Below are 20,061 nucleotides of genomic sequence, written 5' to 3'. Positions count from 1 at the left end.
GGCAGGGCCTGTGTGTCGGGGTGCTCAGTGGACCCCCGGAGGAGTGGCCCCGGCTTCCTCTCGGGAGAGGCTGCCCCCCGAAGCGCGCATTCTCGGGGTCACTCTTTGGGAAACTTGCGAGTACGTTCTTTCCGTTGTTTTCCCTACGTGTTTGCACAGTTCCTTTCTGCTTTCCTGTAGGGTGTCATCAGAGCCCTGTCAGTGAGAAGTTGGGTAACTTCCCAAAAGGTCAAGCGGGGAAAGCGAGGCCGAGGCGGCAAGAGCAGGAGAAGGCCCGCTAGGCACCTTTCCCGGGCTGTGCAAACCAGAAGCGAGTTACAGGCACAAAATACTGTTCTTGTCCGGAAGTGGAAGAAAGAGGAAGATACTGGACCAAAGCATTGTACTTTATTGTTATGCTGTAACAAGCAAGTGAATGACACTTGCGAAGTGTCACTTGTCTCTCGGGAATTGCTTTGACAAGATACCTTCAGGGAGAAATGGTAGTAAAGGAAGTGAAGTGAGGTGGAATTGAAGGAAAAGAAAATGATCGGGCTTCCTACCATGGTTGGAACAGACATTTGAAGGGGAGCGGAGGAGAAGTTGTATTCTGTTGAAAACTTAACTTTGTCCCCCTTATTTGAGAGGGATAGTGAACCTCAAATGATAAAATCGTGTATAAAGCACATAGTGAAACCTTTCCAAGTGCTGTCCCTAACTGTGTAATCCAAAGCTTTCCACATCTCTTTTGTATGTATGTGCAAATTCGTATTACTTCACTTTCTTTTGAAAATGAGATATTCCATGGATACTGTTCTGTGATCTGCTATTGTAGAGTTTTTTGGAAGTCTTGCCATATTTTGTTCTATGTATGTATTTATTTATTTATTTATCTATTTATTATTTTTGAGACAGGGTCTCGCTATGCAGTTCAGGCCGGCCTTGAGCTCACTTTGTAGCCCAGGCTGGTCTCCCAACTTGCAAAGATCCTCCTACCTCAGCCTCCTGAGTGCTGGGATTACAAGCGTGCGTCACTACACCCGGCTCTATTTATTGTAATGTTGCTGTATACGCTCTTGTCTAGAAGTACCGTAATGTAGTTAACCATCAGTTAATATCCCCTATCCACATATTTTGCCTATTTTTCACTTTTTTTTTTGCTTCTCATTAAGATACAGATATATTAGTTCACATTTGTGAAATATTTGGCAAGTATTTTTTAAAAACTATATCAGCCTTTTGGTTTAAAATGCTCAGGTTGTATCTCATGTAAGAAGGGAGTCTCCACTTCAAAATTACTGCAATCTTCTCTTATATTGTCCATTAGTTATTTTTTAGGCTTTACTCATTTAAATATCTAAAAATTATTTTTGTACACTGTATAAGTATTTGGGGTTTTTTTCTTCGTTTTTATGAATAGCTGTTTTTCCTGAAATCCCTTATCAAAATCACTTCTTTCCAAACTTATTGGAAATATCCTTAACCTGGTAAATTCCCATGTGTTCATGTGTCATTTTAGACTCATCTGTCACTTTGATCTAAATGTTGCTTGTACACAAATATCTGTTCCTTTTCATTGTTTTCAAGATTTTGTTGAATGTTGCTACGTTGTCTTTCAGATAAAGTTTAAGTAAACAATTTATGTACCATTAAATTAATCCTTTTGGGACTTTAACCATTACAGTCTCTAATCCTTTGGGGATTTTTTTGTTTGTTTGTTTGTTTGTTTTTCTCCGGTACTGGGAACCGAACTCACGACCTTGCGCTTGCCAGGCAGGCGCTTTTGCCGCTGAGCTAAATCCCCAGCTCCCCCCTTTGGGGATTTTATAGTCTGGTACAACCACTGTGAAAATCAGTGTGGAGATTCCTTAAAAAACTAGGATTAGAGGTTCTGTTTGACCTTGCTATACTCCTTTTGAGTATCTTCCTAGAAGAATTAAAAACATCATATCACACCAATATATGCACACCATTATAGTCTCTATTATGCGTCATATGTTGGTATTTATGTATCTGGCCAACTTTCTAAATTTATTAGTCTTAATAAATTATCTTGAATTCCCAGGAAAATAGTCCTCTAAATATAATAATTTTACCTTTTCCTTTACAAATTTTTCTGTAATGAAGTGGTAGACTTTCCAGAACAGTAATAAATAATAATGATTATGGTGATCCTTACCTTGTTTCTTATTTTGGAGATGATTTTACTTTGTCATCATTAAATATGAGATTTATTACTAGTTTCTACTAAATTCTATTTGTCAAGGAAGTGTCTTTTTTTATTTTTAGGTTTATTGGTACAGTTTAGATATACACAATGATCATATTCCTCATGGAGAATTTGTACCTGAACATGATTGGTATAGTTTACGTCTGAATGTCCCCCCAAAGCCTCATGCAGTCATGGAGGAGGCTTCTAGAGTTTATGATTGATTCACTGTCAAATGTTGGAATTATGGGTGTGAATGCTACACCTGCCCTGTGGTGGATAGTTTACATTACAATGTAAGGGAGGGAAAGAGGCTGCTCACACCCGCTGCTCCTCCTTTTGCTATTGTTGCTTTTTCTATCTTTCGCTGCCATGAATTGTTGCCCTCTGCCATGTACCACTCTGCGTTGGAGCCAGCTGAGTATGGAATGAAATCACCACGAACTGTAAGCTCAATAAACCTTTCTTTCCTTAAATTTGGGCGTTGGGTATTTTGTCTGAGCAATGAGAGAAAAAGTAACCAAGACAATGATATAGCTTGATTCTTCATTTTTTCCCAATCTCTTCCCCTCCCTTAAAAACCTCTTCCCCTCTTTATTAACTAACAGTCTTTCCATTTTATCCTGCTTTATCATTTTTTCTTTTTTCTTCCTTCCTTTACCCTCTCCCCTTCCCTAGTTCCTCTTTCCTTTTGAACAATTTCTTCTATTTCACAATATCTGTTATACATTTTGGTCCTTACCTACTCTTTCCGTTTCTCACAGCAGGGAAACATTGTGATATTTACACATGTGTCCCATTTGTTTCACTTAAGAGTATGTTCTCAAGGTGCTTCCATTTACCTAGAAATATCTCAGGATTATCCTTCTTTATGACTGAGTAGTATTCTATTGTATAAAAAAGGCCACATCTTTTTTATCCATTCTTTGGTTGATGGACATTTGGGTTGTTTTCAAGATTTAGCTAATACAAATTGTGCTGCTGTAAACATGGGCATGCATATATTGGTGTGATCTGATTTTTTAATTCTTCTAGGAAGGTACTCAAAATGTGTATAGCTGCATTAAATAGAACCTCTAATCCTAGTTTTTAAAGGAATCTCCATACTGATTGCCACAGTGGTTGTACCAGTCTACCACCAATAGTGGAGAAGGGTTCCTTTATCCCCATAGCCACTTTGGCATTGGTTATTGGTTGATTTCTTGGTGATAGCCATTCTTTCTAGAGTGAGATGGATTCTCAGTGTTGTTTTAATTTGCATCTCTCTAATGACCAGTGAGTGATGTTGAACATTTTTTCATATATTTGCCATTTGTATTTCTTCATCTGAGAAGTGTGTATTCATCTCAGATACCTATTTTTGGATTAGGTCTTTAAATTTGGGGGTTCTGATTTTTTGCAATTCTTTATAAGTTCTGCATATTTATGCTTTTTCTGAGGGACAGTTGGCTGAAGTTTTTTCCCATTCTGTCGGTTATCTTTTCATTCTGTTGGTGATATCTTTTGCTATGCAAAAGCTTTTCATTTTTATTTTTTTTTTTAGTACTGGGAACCAAACTCAGGACCTTGTGCTTACCAGGCATGCACTTGTGCCACTGAGATACATCCCCTCAAAAGCTTTTTAATAAGATGAGATCCCAGTTACTGATTCTTTATAGTATTTACCATGCAGTCTGGGTTTGTTCATGAACTCTTTGCCTACTCCTATGTGTTTAAAAGTTCTGCTTCTTTTCTCTTCCAGTAAATTTAGTGTTTCTGTTTTAATATTTAGATCTTTGATCCACTTCAGTTTTAGTTTAGGGCGTGGTTATAGACATGGGTCTGTTTTGTTTTTGGCAGGTAAAAAGCCAGTGTTTCCAGCACCATTTATTAAAGAGGCTATCTTTTTCAAAGATAGGTGGCTGAGTGTGTTTGGAGTTGTTTCTGCGTATGCTAATCAGCTCCATAGATCCTTAGGTCTTTTTTTTTTGTTTTTGCCAGTACCATGTTGCTTTTATCACAGTACCATTGTAATATAGTTTCAAATCATGGATTGTGATACCCCCACCTTGCCTTTGTGCCCAAAATTGCCTTTGCTATTCTAGGTCTCTTCTTGTTCCAAATGAAAAATCTGGGAATGTTTTCTTTAGTTTTGTGAGATATGCTAATGGTGTTTTGATTGGGATTGCATTAAATCTACATAACAATTTTGGGAGTATGGCCATTTTCACCATGTTGGTTCTTCCTACCCATAAGCAAGGGATATCTTTTCATTTTCTGATAGCTTCTTCAATCTCCTTTTTCTGAGTACTGTAATTTTCAATGTATAAATCTTTTACTTCCTTTGTTAGATTGATTCCTGAGTATTTCATTTTTTGGATACTATTGTGAACAAGGTATGGCTTCCCTAATTTCTCTCTCAGTGAGTTTGTTGTTTGAGTAAAGGAATGCTATCGGTTTTTGAGTGTTGACTTTGTATCCAGCTACAGTATTGAATTTGGTTGTTAAATCTGCAAGTATTTTGGTGGAGTTTTTGGAGTCTTTTATTTAGAGTGTCATGTCATCTGCAAATAATGATAATTTAACTTCTTCCTTCCCTATCCTTATTCCTTTTATTTCTTTTTCTTGTCTAATTGCTCTGGCTAATGTTTCTGGAACTATATTGAATAGGAATGGTGATAGTGGGCATCACTGTCTTATTCCTTATTTTCAGCCCTCAGTTTTGACCATTCAGTATGATGTTGGCTGTTGGTTTGTGCTAGATGGCTTTTATCAGATTGAGGTAAAGACTATCTATACCAATTTTCTGTGGGATTTTTGGGCTTTGTCAAATGCTTTTTCTGCATCTATTGAGATAATTTGTGATTTTTGTCTTTTACTCTGTTGATATTTCACGTATTACATTCATTGATTTGCGTATGTTGAAATATTCCTGCATCCTTGGGATGAATCCTACTTGGTCATGGTGTAGAATCTTCTTGATGATTTGCTGCATTCTATTTGCCAGTCTTATTGATGATTTCTGCATCTATGTTCTTTAGGGAGATTGGTCTGTAGTTTTCTTTTCTAGTTGGATTCTTCTGTGGTTTTGGTATCAGGTTAATACTTGCTTCCTGGAATGGTTTTGGGAGCATTGCTTCCTTCTCAGTTTCATTAAAGAGTTTTTGCATTAGTGGCATTAGATCACCTCTGAATTTCTTGTGGAATTCAGCAGTACACCATCAGGACCTGAGATTTTCTTTGTTGGTAAGTTTTTAATTACATTTTAAATGTCATTTAATGACTGATATTGGGTTATTTAGAATTTTTATATCTTCTTGATTCAGTTTTTGCAATTCATATGTATGTAGGAATCTGCCTATTTCTTCTGTGTTTTCCATCTTACTAGAGTACAGGTTCTCGAAGTTAGTGTTGATGATCAGCTGGATTTCTACTGGAGCTGTTGCGATTTCACCCTTCTCATTCCTAATTGCATGAATTCCGTCTTTTCTTTCTTCTTTTATATAAGGTTGGCTAAAGGTTTGTCAATTTTGTTTACTCTTTCACAGAACAACTCTTCATTGATTCTTTATATTGTTTTCTTAGTCTCAATTGTGTTACTTTCAGCTCTGTCTTTGTAATTTCCTCTCTCATACAAGCTTTGGGTTTGATTTATTCTTCTTTTTCTAGAAATTTGGCATTCAACATTAAATTGTTTATTTGAGCTCTTCATTCTGTTTTCCTGATGTGAGAATTTACTGCTATAAATTTCTCTTTTGGGATTGCTTTCATTGCATCTCAAAAGTTCCAATATGTTGTATTGGCATTTCATTTAATTATAGATACTGTTTCTTTTCTTCTTTAATTTCCTGTGTGACCCATTGTTTGTTCAGGTGGGTATTATTTAATTTCCATGTGTTCATGTATTTTTTGTGGTTCCCTTTGCTGTTGATTTCCATTTTCATTGCTCTATGGTCAGATATCATGCATGGGATAATTTCAGTTACTCTGCATTTACTTAAGCATGTTCTGTGGGCTAGTATGTGGTCTGTTTTGGAGACTGTCCCATGTGCAGCTGAGAAGAATGTGTATTTTTATGTTGTAGGGTGGAACACTCTGTAGACATCTACTAAATCCATTTGTTCACAAGTTTGGTTTAGTTCTTATATTTCTTTGTTAATTTTTTTGTCTGGTTGGTCTATTTATTACAGTGGGGTATTGAGGGTCCCCCATTATAATTATGTTAGTGCTTACTTGATCTTTCATGTCTGTTAATTTTTTTATGTAGTTGGGTGTACAGGTATTCGGTGCATATATATTTATGATGGTTATCGTTTCTTGTTGAAGATTTCCCTTAACAATTATGTAGTGACCACCTTTGTCTCTTTTGATCAGTCTTGGTTTGAAGTTCACATTGTCTGCAGATAGAATAGCTACACCTGCTTTCACATGGACTGTTGTTTTCCATCTTTGACTTTCAGTCTATCAATTTCTTTTTGGGTTAAATGTGTTTCTTGTATGCAGAATATTGTTGGGTCTTGTTTCTTGATCCATTCTGCCAGTCTGTTTCTTTTGATTGGTGAATTGATACCATTTACATTGATAATTACAGCAGATATGTATTAGCTTATCCTTCTCGTATTATTTTCCTATTGCTGATTCCCTGTCTTTTCCCTCTATTTAATTGCTTGCCTTGCCTGGTGGCTTCTTTCTATTGGTGTTCTTGGAACTATGGTTTTCGTTGTTTCTTTCTAAAAGATCCTTCAGAAATTTTTGGAGAGCTGGCTTGGTGATCATGAATTTCTTCAGTTGTCTTTTAACAGAAATATCTTATTTCTCCATTGATTTTTAAAGATAGTTTTGTGTGGTACATCAATCTGGGTTGGAGGTTGTTTTCTTTTAGGGTTTTGAAATATCTTACTCCAAGGTCTCTTTTATTTGAGGGTCTGAAGCTAGCACAATTCTAGATGTCCACTTCTCCTTACTCTGATTGTCTGTGTAGCACTCTCCCAGTTGCTGTGGCACCCTCGAGTAGGGAAAGCCCAGGGTTGCTCCCAGACCTGTGTACAGTTGGCTCCTACTGGACCTTGCACAACTTTGTCTGTTCCACACCCCTGACTCCTCCTTCATGCTGGTCATTGGGTGGGGGAGTACACTTGTCCTGCTGCAGACCAAGGCTGCTTGCCAGCTTATGCTGCTAGGCAAAGGCCACTCTGTGTGCTTCCTGTCCTTCGTGTTTAGGGGTAAGACTGGCTTTTCATGGCCACTGGAGCAAAGTCTAGGTGGTCCCAGCTCCTACCTCTCAGCAGAATTCCCCCTAGTCTGCTTCCCACCTGCCAACAGTCTACTGTAATTGGATGGCTCTTGCCTCATTCTACTCTGGGACTTTGGCAATTAATTGACCTGTGAGTGTTCTGCTGCTGGAGTTCTCTTGGAGCCCTTTGACATAAAATGGCACCCCTGGCTACATGCTTCTGTTCCAAGTGTCTGTGTGCCACAGCATAAAGCTGGTTCACCTCACTCACTAACCACTGTCCCTGCATGGCCCCTTGGGAAACAGTGTCTCCTATTTTCACTGTTGCTTTGGACTTTCCCCCATAGCTGGGCTGCTGGTCCCACTTTGGAAGTTTCTTCTAATAGTTCTAGCTTATTAAAATTTTTACAGAGAATAGATGTTTGGATTATGGCCAAAGTTGTTTTTTGGTAGGCATAGAAATCTGGATTGGCTAGCATGTTAAGAACAGTTTTAAATAATAGATGCTGAGTGTTCACTTGGATTGTATCTCCTATTCTATTGAGACAGTCTCAATTAAACTTTTCAAAATCGATAATAGAAGTTAAATTTTATCAAATTTTTACATCTATGATAATCTATCATATGAACTTTTCTTCTTTGTTCTATTAGGATGATGAATCTTTTTAGTTATTTTCAGTTTGGTCAAACCTAAGTTGGTCATATTGTAATATTTAAGCATCTACTGGTTTCCTTTTTAGTAACATCTTTATTTAAAATCAGTAATTGAAGTTCATCATTTTCTGCTCTCAAGGTTATCCTGGTTTCTTAAAAGATACGGAGAGAGTTCTTTCTCCGCTCTGTGTTTTAAACAGCATGAGAACTCTATTCTTTGAAAAGCTGAAAGAATTCACTCATGATACCACCTGTGTCTGAGCAAAATCGTCCAGAATTTAAACAAAACTCCTTAGAGTAAATCCAAATAAATGAAAGGAACAGGACACCGGTAATGTTATGAGCACGAAGAACTGACTTACTGATCCTGGTGATCCCCCAACACATACACACAAAAACACACACTCTATACCTTTTTTTAATTATCATGGAAAAATTCTGTAGCTGAGACTGCTAAGTAAAATGCTTTACTAGTCTTTCTCTCATCTTCTCTAGTTATGCTACAAAAGAAAGGATCTTGTGTCCACATGAACAAGTTTTTCTATACCTTGAAAGAGACCAAGAGTTAAACTCAACTAGGATAGCATCAGTTTTGCTTTGTGGTCACTAGCTTCCCAGTTTTGCTGGCAAATTTCTTATTTAACAGGTAATAACTAAGCTGACATTCTATTATAAATCCCACAGCGGGTTTCAAAATGAGCAGGTGAGAAAATAACACATGCTCAACATGCTTATACTTACCGAGTATAAAGGGGAAAGCGTTGCAATAGTTAGGGCATGTGCGGTATGTACTGTACATATAAATGGAGCAGGGCTGGCTTCTAAGGACCATGTCTAACCAAAGCCCACCTTTTTAGTCTGCTAATAATTCATTAATAGGTAATAGGGTTAAATAATCTTTGATAAAATCATTAACTTTTATAAATGATTATTTCAAATTTTCAAGAATATGACTATAGGCAAGTAGTGTAACTTAGCAATGTACATCTGTGAACTATGAAGAATACCTTTGGACACTAGTAGTAGTATTTTCAGTAGGATATAGGCATTATGTAAATGCCTATATATTTGGTAATTACTATTAACTATTTGGACAACTTATGTAAACTAATAATTATGTCATGGGAAAATATCCTGGACAGTTACCTGATCTTTCTTTTACCATCAGAGATAAACTCTGTGTAGTAATTATTAGTATATGTGAGAAAAATAAACAGTTCAAATATCAGTAATCTGCAGCAGCTTTTACTTATGACCAAACTTTTTCCTTACAAAAAAGAACAGTCTACTGAAAATAGGTTAACAGTGAAAACAAAGTCTGACTTTTAAGTTATTGTACTAAGGAATTTACTAGAAATTGAGCAAACTAAGAAAACTAATATGAGTTCCATCTTATTGGTTACTTAGAAAGTTAAAAGTATAAGTTCTTGAAATATTTATAGTAGAATAAAATACAGAGAATTGTTCTGTTGGGCAGCAGAATACACAATATGTAATTTTGTTGTGAAATACTACTTGCTGTAAGGACCGAAATCAAGGACTTAGGTCTCTTCAATATAAAAAGAAGTATATTAAGTTACTTGAAGAAAATTTATTGGAACTAGTCAGCAGATCATCTCTTAGGGATATTTAAATGGTTTCACTACTCATAACCACTTGTATGATATTTACTACCATTTCATAACCTAATAATTTGGTGCCATTGTCTTGATACTAGTGTTTCTCAACTTTTAAAAACATTATTTATTTCTGATAAAATTTCACAAATCATTTATTGTAATATGTATGTTTCTCCCACACTGTTCTACTCCTCCTCTATACCTTCCACACTGAGTATAGACTTTTTTCCCCTAGTACTGGGGATTGATCCCAGGGCCTTCATACTGAGCTATATTGCTATATCTGTAGGCCTTTTTAATTTTTTTTTTTTTTTTTTGAAATAAGGTCTAGGTTGCCCAGGGTGGGCTGGTATGGTACTTGGAATCTTCTTGCCTCAGCATCCAAGAGTGCCGGGATTATAGGCATATACCACTGTACCCACCTGATACAGATTTTTACTTGGAGTTTCCTCATTCATGAATATTATATAGCACACTGATTTATAAAAACATTAATATTAGCCATTTTAAATTGCATAATCTTACCCTGCATGGCCTCCTCTGTTAACATGGTCTTTACTTAGAGGCAAGACTACCCCTTGTTATGATTTATATCTGTGTCCCCTCAAAGCTTCATGTGTTCATAGGCTGGGCTTTTGAAAGATGATTGGATCGTGAGGGCACTGTAGCTGACTGTGTAGTTAGGAGGTGGTGGTGCTGACTGTGCTACCAGGAGAGGCAGGTTGTTAGGGGCATGACCTGAAGGAGCATATCTCCCTTCCTTGTTTCTGGCTTCACTCTCTGCTTCCTGGCTGCCATGATGTGCTCAGCTTTGCCTCCACTGTACCCGTCTGCCATGCCATCTTGCGTTGGAGCCAACATCCTATGGACAGAAAGTATGAGTCAAAATAAACCTCTCCTCAAGTTGTGGCTTTCAGACATTGTGAAAGTGACTAAGACACCCTTTAAAGATCACTGATGTGTCTGAATATAGCTAATTGAACAGTAACATGTTAATGTTTACCACAGAGAGTTAGAAATCACATGCCCATTTCCCTTTTCATAGTGTTTAGTTATACACTTAAACCCCACTGCATTTAATAAATAGTCTGAGAGAAGTACAGTCATGCACTGTATGATGAAGTAGTGAGTGATGGACCTCATGTGCTGCAGTTGCTATACCGTAAAGCTTAGATGTACAGTAGGCTACACCATATAGGTTTATGTAAGTTAACCCTATAATGTTCACACTGTGACAAAATCTCCTAGTGACATTTCTCAGAATGCATTATCATGGTTAAGTGATGAGTGCCTATACTATGAGCAAAACATAGAAGTAGGGGGAAACTGAGATTCATAGGTGTTGTCTTCGTTAGTGAAATATTTTAACTCGGGAAATAGAAAGTTTCACCAAGTTCTGATGTCCAGCAAAGTGAATGACTAGGGAGCTTTGGATTTGATCAGTAGAACTGTTTTACCTAAAAGTGGAAAATCATCCAAAAAAAGGTTAAGAGTGGCATCCTCTTCCATTTCCTTTCTTCGGGTAAAGAAAAACGTGTTTTTGAGTGCCTAGAGGTCTGTCTTAACCATCCAAGACAGGTGATGCCTTATTTATGTGTGTGTAATGATATGAACTGATTTTCTACTTTTTGTGAGTGAGAATATGAACATACAGTTAATATATGGAAAATGTAAAATGCTTCTCTGATTCACATAAGTGACAACTTTTCTGAAATATAATATGAACTCTTATTATTCCTGTCCTCCAAGAGCTTGGGAAGAAAGGTCGATGGCTTTCTTTTCTAGGGCAGAGTGGAAGGGTAGCAATTATTCAAGGTGATTTCCCTTCCCCATCCTGAAACTGCTTTAGATTTTAATTGACCTCTCACCACAAGTGTGAACCCTAGCAAAACATTTACCCAGAAGTAGAATAGGCACAGCATAGGGGAAACCCAGCCGAGGGGCCTTTCTCACCTCCCAAGTCACCCATACTTATCTCTTACCACGTGAAAAAGTACATCTTGAAAAATTACCAATCATCCTGGGGTGGAGATGGAAAAATCTTACTTTTAAGCCTGTGAGTTTCTTCAAATTTAGAATCCCAGTACATAGAACTGATCACAGCTCCCTGCTCTGATTGAACTGGCCTATTGGAGGTAGAATATTGTTTGACTTCTATTTCCCTAGTCGCAGTGGAGCTGTTGGAATACCACTGCTTACCCTTGATTTTTACTTTCTTTATCCAGAACTGCTTAACTATTACTGATGGCTTCAGTACAACAAATTTAATTAAGATACTGAATTGTCGTAGTTACTTTTTTTGTTGGTGAGACCAAATACATGACTCCCTAAATTAAGAAAGGTTTATTTAATGTAGAGGTTTCAGTCCATAATCAGCTGGCTCCAAGGTAGGGTGACATGGTGAGGGGCAGCAGCTCAAGGCAGCAAAAGACAGCAAAAGCAACAAGAGCAAGAGGGAGGAGGCGGTGAGAAGCAAGCCTGTTTCCCTCCCTTATATTATATGCATGCAGGGCTGTGGATATAGCTCAGTGGCACGTGTACCTCCCTAGCAAGCACAAGGTCCTGAGTTTGATTCCCAGTACCAAAAAATTAAAAAAAGTAAAAAAATAAGTAAAGTCTGGATATTATATGCAGACTGTCCACACTGGAGGGGGGTCCTTTACACCCACAACATCTCCATGCCTTTTTCTTTCTTTTTTTTTTTTTTTTGTATCAGGAGTTGAACTCAGGACCTTGCGCTTGCCAGGCAGGCGCTTATGCCATGCCACTGAGCTATATTCCTGGCCCTTCGTACCTTTTTCTTTTACAAGCTCAGGATGTTTACAAAGTAAGGACCCTGGCTCCCTGCTGAATTAAACTTTTAAACTTCTCAAATTGACTTGATGTATCAACCATTACATGTGTCTATGAAATAAAGGGAGAAGTTCATTTTAAAATGGTAGGAAAGTAGGGAGAATTAAAGTACCAGTTCAGAAGAGTCAGCATCCAGACAGTAGGAACTCCAGAAAAGAATACATATCCCTGCACAACCCCCCAAAAAGCCTCCCAGAATAGTTCAATGAAGAATTGAACTAAGAATTGAAGGCTGAATTTTCAGATTGAGAGGGTACACCCATTGTAATGTATAGAAAGTTTAGAAGACTGAGAACAAAAAGAGAGAAATCCTATGAGTTTCTGGGGAGGGAAAGATGGGTTAATACAGTTCATCAGGAAATAAAATGAGTTTGGGCTTCACCAAAAACAAATGGAAATTAGAGGAAAGTATAGTAAAAATTTCAAAATTCTGAGGAAAAATTACTTCCAACCAAGAACTCAATCTGCCCAAACTATCAGTTAGGTCTGATGGCAAAGTTTTTTTTCAGTTGTGCAGGGTTACAAAAATTTTACTTTGTAAGCACTCTTTTTTAGGAAGCTGACTGAAGATTTGTTTCATCAAATGGAGATGTAAAATAACGAATTAAGATTCTGAAAAATAAGGAATTTAGCTAGAAAAAGAGATAAGTAAAGAAAATTTCCAAATTCAAGGTGAAAGAAAATTCCAGGATGAACGCTTTCTATCCAAGCAGCCAGTTTGCATTAGTCGGAAAGCCCAAGTAAAGCTTCGTAGCTGGGTGGGTGGTACCCACCTGGAATCCCAGCATTCAGGGTGGCTGAGGCAGGAGGATGGCAAATTTCAGCCAAAACTGGACAATTCAGCGATTTGGCAAGACTCTGTCTCAAAATAGAAAATAGAAAAAGGGCTGGGGATGAAGTTCAGTGTGAAAGCCCTAGGTTCAGTCCTCAGTACTGCAAAAAAGAAGGGGAGAAGGAAGGGGAGGAAAGATTCCTCTAAGAAGATGGAATTGATAGAAGACGTGAAGTGTCTGAATATATTGAGGAGATATATTAGTGATAATAGGAAGTACACAAACAACAATTTGTTAGTGGATAAACTTTTGCAGGAGAGAATATCCAGCCAGAGAATATTATATGGCTCAGCATTGAACAGCATAAGTAATAAGAAAATACAATAAAAAGCACATGCTAATCTAACTGAAAATAGGACATAAGCATATTGGAAAAATGGGAAGAGTAGGAAGGAGAAGGTATTTAAAGATAACTGAATTCTTATTTTGCAAAGCAGAAAGACAAAACTGAAAAATCAATAGTAGCAATATTACATATTGCTTAGAGATAAATACAAAAGAGAACCAACCAAAAGTTGTTGCCAAGGTGAAGCAGAAAATGGGGAGAGGAAAGCAGAGGACTATTTTTCTTAAGCTTTGTTAGAGCTATTGGACTCATTAAGATAAAGGTATGTATAGTTTCAATAAAAATAAAATCAAAACAATTAGCAAAAGAGCTAAAAATTGTGTTTTCACATCAGACCTGGATTTATCTGGTTCGTTCATTTTCTAATTCTGTGATTTTAGGCAACTTATTTACCTTTTGAAGTTTAATTTCATCTACAAAGGGAAGACAGTGTCTATTCCTGTGGAAAGAAGATTTAAAATGAGGTGGTTTATGTAAAGCACGTGGTAAACAGATGTCAGTTTCTACCCCTGTCAATTATTTCCCACGAAGAAATAAAGAACCAGCTCTTTCCTTGAAGCTGGGATACTTACCATTTAAACAGAAGACAACTGACCACCTGGTCCATGGCTGTGTATCTCTTTGGATTGAAGGCATGTCAGTGGGACCTGTGTCCTCTCTTAATTATCTATAGATAGTTCAAGAATTTAAATAGAATTGGGAGGATTAACTATTCTTGTGGGAACATTAAGTTAAAGGGTCTTGATGGCAGAAAGACTAGTCACCCTCAAATTTCTTCATAAGAATGCCATTGATAATGAAGACATTTGTCATATACACTGATAATTTAAGGGAATTACATGGGACCAAGATCAGTAAAGCACTGTTCTGGGCCATTTGCCAAAGTATTAAAATACATTCTCTCTCTTTTTTTTAAGAGAAAGTCTTCTACCTTAGCAACTGCTATTTTTGTTTTTGTATTCTATACACAGTGTAGAACAATTCAAAAGGCAATTTACTGTAGAAGGCACTTTATGAAAGCCTATTTTCCTGCTTCGGTATATATTTGCATAGTGTTACACCGTGCTTTCCCAATTATGACTTGATCCCCTACAAAAAATTTTAAGCCTCTCACATCTCTCTACATAAAATTATGATTCAAAAGGTCTTGGACAAGGTTTGCTATTTTTTAAAGCCACCCTGGTTGTCCTAATGTACTAACTGAATTGGAACCAATATTCTATAGTATGATACTATTTCAGTTACGCTAAACTGGGACACATGAACTGAAGTCCGTGGAAAGAATAAATGACTGTTCACTTCTACCCAATATATGTCTATGCTGGACATATATATTCTGTAGTACAGCTCTTGATTTTATATTTGGTCAACTAGGCTTTAATTGAGATACTCCATAAACTGTCAGAGAAATTAATACATTTTACATGAAATATAGTCCAGCTCAAAATTGTTTGGAATCTTTATGTTATAGCATCGTTTAAATTTTTTCTGAAGACAAAAGAAAGTGAAATAGCACATCAAAAACTATAGTCAGCTCTTCCCTTCCCCCAGTAGGATGGCACAGCAGGTGTTAGAATTTGCTAAATTTGAATCTCCACATTTAAGAAAAACTGATATGGCTGCTAAAAAGGGTGGAACGTTGGGTTAATTTTGAAAGAAATGAAAATTTGAAAGGTTGTCAGGCTACCCAGGGATTTTTTTGGGTCCTCTCTCCAGGAATATTCAACAGTTGGGAGTATGCTGCCCAGTATAAAAATATTGAATCTAGTTTTAAACGTACATTATACATTTAAAGTCACACCCTAAACATCTTGGGAATGCCTGGAAATATAGATGTGGAAATCTCCAAGACCTTATTTATTTTCTCATTGGAGTTCTCACAATTATTTCTAATAAAACAAGTTGTGACTTGAGAACATTTGCACAACAGCTTCTAGGTGTCCTCAGGGAAATTAAAAGCAGAGACATGAAGAGCTGTGCCAGTGGTTAAGAGCACAGAGTACAGCTTTATAATTATGAGGCTTTTGCCTGTTCCTATTTATCAGTGGTAATATTCTCAAGGCTAACTGGCTGCTCGGCAGTTTTAAACTGTGTTGAAAGAGAAAACAAGCTTTTCCTGAAAAGATATCTGTTTACTAAAATTTCACTTTCTCTTTATAGATGAGCTGTCTCATATTCTGTCTTCATTTTGTATTGATAGAATAAATGATTCAAGGATATTAGAGGGAAAGCTGATCTGCTAACAGTTGGAGAGAGTAAGATTTTAACTTCTGTTTCAACTTTGCCCTTTATGAGTCTCATGTAGCATGTAACATCCTCTTCATTATTCTTATGTTTGGGGAATCTTTTTAAGGTTCCTAAAGAAAAAAAAGAAAGAAAGGAAGGAAAGAAAGGGGGCTTTCAGACTTTTCTGATTAAAATCAGAAAATAGATACAAACTCTATGACTCTGAAAAGTAATTACTAATACTACTTTGTTGTTTTAAATTTGGTAAAGTCAAAGAAGAAAGAGATTGAAGAATAAAATCACACATTCAAGCACACTGCTAGAGACTTATTTTTCACTGTCATTTAGCAGTGTGAAAGGTTAACAGACCAGTGCATTAGATTACATTCCTACTTAGTTAATACTGTCTTTTACATAACACTTACACTAAGATACTACATTTTATACATTTTCTAGTTTTTCTTCTGACACCTTTAGAAAGATAATAGCTGGGCCTCTTTTTCTTTACAAAAAAAAGTGTACGTGTTGTGACATAAGATACTGCCCATCTCTCTCCATTATGTCCTTTAAAAATATACCTTTTTCTGCATTTTCCTGGTAAAAATATTTCGGTCTGGCTGAACATATAAGAAAGTACTAGTATTAGAGGAATTGAAAACAGACTTTAAGAATGCAATAAAGAAGACATATTTAGGCTTCATTAATTCCTATAGATTATCACTCAACTGGTTCTTTTTTTCCTCATTATGTCTCTTCTGACACTTTTATCCAAAATTGTATTCATTATCTACCCTCCTCCTTCCCTGCCAAATCTTTTATTTTCTTGTGTCCATCACCGCTTTTTGCCTAATGTTTTGAAAAATGATTGACAGGCCATCTGCAACAAAATCACCTTGGACACTTTGCTCATTAAAATGCAGATTCTAAGACCCCTTTCTAAGGCTAACTGATTCATAATCACAGGTACCTGAATCTGTCTTTTTGTCTATTATTAGAATCTAGTTGGCCACAAGACCCTGTTAATTCTGCTTTTGAAATGTCTCTTGAATATACTCATCTTTCATTTCCCCTGCTTTTATTTCAAGCCCTCACCTTCACCTGTGATACAGCAGTAGTTACCTATGAGGTGTCCCCACATTGTCTCCCTCACTAGTTTGCATTCCATGCTGACATCCAATCTTTCTGTTTATTATTTTTTAAATTGTAATTTCCATTTTTTTCAGAAGATAGTTTTTCAGATGTGTCTGCCTTACTAAATTATGAACCGAAATCGGAGAAGTCAGAGATGATGACTGTCTCTTTGCCAGGTAAAAACTCAGCACCTACTATGTGCTGAGCTCTGAACTAGTCTTAGGTATTTGCCAGTCAGGACATAACTCTTCCTCTTCTTTTAGAAACTCACAAACAGTGGCTAAACAAGATAATTTTTGTTTTAAATTCAAGGTGTGGGTTGTCCAGAGCTGATCTGGCAGATCCAGTGTCAAAGATCTGTTTCTTCATTCTTATTGTTCCACCATCCCTAAAGTGTTGGTGTCACCATGATGTTATATAAGTAGCTTACTGTTGCAGGGAAAGGGAACTTGTCTTGGAAGTTACATCCCTTTGCCAATGACCAAAACACGTGATCACTCCAGCTGAAAAATCAGGGATACTTGCATTTTAAGAAAAAAGAATAAATATTAAGGATCAAATAAAATATACTATTTACATCTGATTCACTTAATTGTCACAATAACTGCAAGCTATGAAATAAATGACATGAAAACTGTTGTTCAAAAAAGCTAAGTAAAAGGCTAAAAAATTGCAGACCTGGAATCTTAATTTAAGGCTTTTACTTTTTTCACTCTATCTACTAATGTTTGTAAAGAAATATATAAAGGATTTTGAGTGAATTCAGTAATTTTCACAGTACTATAGTTACATATTTTTACATCACACTGTCCTTTTACATCAGGAATTTTCCGTATAAATTTACTCCTTGCTTTTTCTGTTATGAAGTGAAATTCCATATGAAATAGTTTGCAATGAAGATCTACTTTGTAATAAAATAAACAAATTGCTACTCCTTTTAAGTCTATTATGTCACTTAGGAGGAAGAATAAGTTACTGTATTTGTTGAGCGAAAACGCACATGCTCTGTATTTGTTTAGCAATGCTGTATAATCATAAAGTTGCAGAAGATTCTATCATTCCAGAAAAAGTAAATAAAAAAATTAAGGGTGTAGAATTTATTCTGTTTTCACCCCTAATAGGCTTCTTGTTTTGTTTGTTTGTTTTGTGGTCGTGAAGACCCTTGCACATGCTAGACAACCCTTCTGCGAGAGTTGTATCCCCAGCCCTTAATTTTTTTTAACCACCCCTACTTATTTTTAAGCATCACAAAAAAAGTACTGACAAATCAATCATTTCTATTGTTACTACCATTGTTATATCTGATAACAGTCTGTTTTGCAGAATTGTCCTAATCAGGAAAATTAAACTTCACAATGTATATGATCTTGGCTTACTTTAGTGAAGAATTGGTATTATTTAACACTGAAAACATTTTTATAGCACAGAAGGAAACCTGTTTGATAAAGATTGATTGCAGTTCGATAATGAAGTAAAACAAATGCATGAGGTCATTCCTACCCATACTTCAGAGCACTATTCAAATACTACCTACCTTTCAACCCTGTCCTGAACTTCATGAAGACATGTGATCACTTACCTCACCAAATTCTGTTGGCTTTTGGATCTCTTAGGCTATTCATATATGCGTTAAGTTGTAGTTAATAGTGCCTTCATGAAGGTAGATTTTTTGTCTGTTTTGTTCTTACTGCATCAGTAGTACTACCCAGCACACTTTCACTTGTATTGGCACTCAGTAAATATTTTATCTAGTAAATATATCCACCATCCTTTGGAACTGGCTTTAATGAACAATCCTTGAACTAAGAATTTTGAAGATTTAGCCCAGTTCATAACACAGCTATATAGCTATAGATAAATTATTTAAACTTTCTGAATCTTGACAAGTGGGACTATTAATAATAGGAAGTGAAGAATTGGTGAAAATATTTTGTTAAAGAACATAACTATAAGGTATCTCTTACTCCCATGCTACAACCTCACATGATGCTTTTCCGAGAATAAGTGAGCAAAAAAAAATTTTTTTTCTAATTGAATAGTAATGGGATATATTTTCTTGTACTGTAGCAAACTATGTTTTCTTAATCCTGAGCAAACTTTGATCCCAGCTGTTAATAAATCTTTGTTAGGACCAGGAAACTATACCAAAGGAAGGAAACATCATCTCCAAGTGAAGACTGCCTCTTGTCTATCCCAGGAAAAGAGGAAGTGGCATGCTGCCCGGGGATTTTCTTGGTGCTTCCCCTGGGCAAACACACAACAGTCACTCACTAGACTGAAGAAGTGAGATGCAAATCTGCTGCCCTACATTTTGCTTGCTTTCTGAAACTACCTGTACTCTGGGTAGGGGGGAAAAAAGTAATTACTACTAGAGCAAAAAAGGTGGGTGGTTAAGGATCCAAGCTGCCACAGGTTTGCAGAGTAGGGTAGGGTGGGGTGTGGTGGGGAGGGAGTATGCATCCAGCTAGCTGAGCTACCGCCTAGGACATTAGAATGTCTTAATGTTTTCCTTACGTAGTGGAAGGAAAACAGCAAACAAAGAAATAAAGAAAAATTACCTAGAACAGTGTTCTAAGGGAGAGGTTGCTCTAACTTTGACCTCTTGCATTTGAGGAATGAAAATTGCCATGGAACTTGGATTTGAATATTTACTTTAAATACAAAACCTTCCCCTGAAGCCTGGCAAATTTTAGACAAAGCTTACCAAAATGTAATTGAAATGTAATTGCTTTCATTGTGAAATTAGTTTTACATTTAACAAATGCTTAAAAAATAGATGAACAAGTGGCTTTAAAGTTCAGGGTGTTAATGTTTGAAATTGGTCCAGTTTAATTAGCTGGATCTCACAGACTTTCTTTTTTCTCTTGTGAGTATTACTGATCTAATTCCAGTTATCTTCTTGACTGTAAAATTAGAATTAAGTACATTACTTATTTATTTATTTATATGTATATCAACCAAAACTTATTTCTCAGCATTCATTCTTATTTCAGAAGCTA

General features: G+C 36.5%; 1 protein-coding gene across 8 annotated transcripts in view; it reads left to right on the top strand.

The window, feature by feature from the left end:
• Positions 1 to 20,061, top strand: part of Tank (TRAF family member-associated NFKB activator) — a 91,162-nt gene that overhangs the window by 17,391 nt on the left and 53,710 nt on the right. The window lies entirely within an intron of this gene.

This window comes from Chinchilla lanigera, unplaced genomic scaffold (assembly GCF_000276665.1).
Source record: "Chinchilla lanigera isolate Chin_1 unplaced genomic scaffold, ChiLan1.0 scaffold00048, whole genome shotgun sequence".
Taxonomy (NCBI): domain Eukaryota; kingdom Metazoa; phylum Chordata; class Mammalia; order Rodentia; family Chinchillidae; genus Chinchilla; species Chinchilla lanigera.
Note: the sequence above shows the minus strand (reverse complement) of the source record. Positions and strands in the feature narration are given on the sequence as shown.